Genomic DNA, 1,449 nt, shown 5'->3' with positions numbered 1-1,449 from the left:
GTAATCCCAGCACTTTGGGAGGCCGAGGCGGGTGGATCACGAGGTCAAGAGATCGAGACCATCCTGGTCAACATGGTGAAACCCCGTCTCTATTAAAAATACAAAAAATTAGCTGGGCATGGTGGTGCGTGCCTGTAATTCCAGCTACTCAGGAGGCTGAGGCAGGAGAATTGCCTGAACCCAGGAGGCGGAGGTTGCGGTGAGCCGAGATTGCGCCATTGCACTCCAGCCTGGGTAACAAGAGTGAAACTCCGTCTCAAAAAAAAAAAAAGAGTGAAGATGAGGTGTGTTTAGGGGCAACTGACGTTTCCAAGGGCTAAGACACTTTCTAGCTCTGGCTAGTCTTGGTGTCTGTTTATTCTGAGCCTTTTTCCACTTCCCAACCTGAGCACTGCTTCCTTCCAGCAGGGCTGCTCTGCTGTCTCCCCACAGTCCAGGCTGTGCTGCTCCTTTGCTGTCCCTGGTGGCTGCCTTTCCAAAAAATGCCCAGAATGAGACCCCGACCCTCCAGTGGTCTTTCACAGAGATTGGGCATCCATCAAACATGTTCTCCATATGTGGAGAAACTGGAAAGCCAGATTCCTCTCCCAGATCCCAGGACCGGCCAGGATCTTTACACACAGCCCCCTCCCCAGCCCCTCTGCCTGAGTACCTGTCCAACTTGGCTCTGAGGATGGCCCTGGAGGAGGTTGGCTGCCCGACTGAGGCCCATGTTCTGTCACTTCAGATGGGAGAAAGGATACCACTGAAACCCTCATCCATGAGAGTCAATAAGTTCAACAATAAGAAGGGCAATACCAACATCATTGTGAAGAATCTAGTGGTCCCTCAGGGAAGCGTGAATAAATCAGCACCCAGCTGCCCATCCTAGAAAATGTATGGATGGTGGCAAATATACCCCAAATATACTGGGGTGGCTGGCCTACTAGTTAGCTCAGATGGTGAGTGAGTTTGCTGAGAAACCCTCTCCCACGATACTTGGTGTCACAGTTCAAAGCTTTTGGTATTTATATCACCAAGAACTGCAAGTATGAGTCTTGGGAGCATATTGAAGAATTGGACAAAAAGTTGAAGAAGCTAAGTTAAGATCATTTAAATGTCTAGGGACAGGGACAATATACTCTATGAAATGTTTCACAGCTATTCTGAAGTGCTTTGTGAGGAAAACAATCCAGAAATTAATCCTGGCTCACTTCAGCTATTCAATGCCACATAGGTAACGAGACTCCTTTCCCAGGACTGTGTTCAGGGATGGGACACAGTAAGTAGTTAGAAATGTTGGAGACCACTTAGGACAGATGAATGCTCTTTATTTCATCCTTTCACTTAAAAACAAATGTTAGGCTGGGCGTGGTGGCTCAAGCCTGTAATCCCAGCACTTTGGGAGGCCGAGGCGGGTGGATCACGAGGTCAAGAGATCGAGACCATCCTGGTCAACATGGTGAAACC

This window comes from Cebus imitator, unplaced genomic scaffold, assembly GCF_001604975.1.
Source record: "Cebus imitator isolate Cc_AM_T3 unplaced genomic scaffold, Cebus_imitator-1.0 Scaffold96, whole genome shotgun sequence".
In the NCBI taxonomy this organism is placed as follows: domain Eukaryota; kingdom Metazoa; phylum Chordata; class Mammalia; order Primates; family Cebidae; genus Cebus; species Cebus imitator.
The sequence above is the reverse complement of the archived record's forward strand: the minus strand, read 5'-3'. Positions refer to the sequence as shown.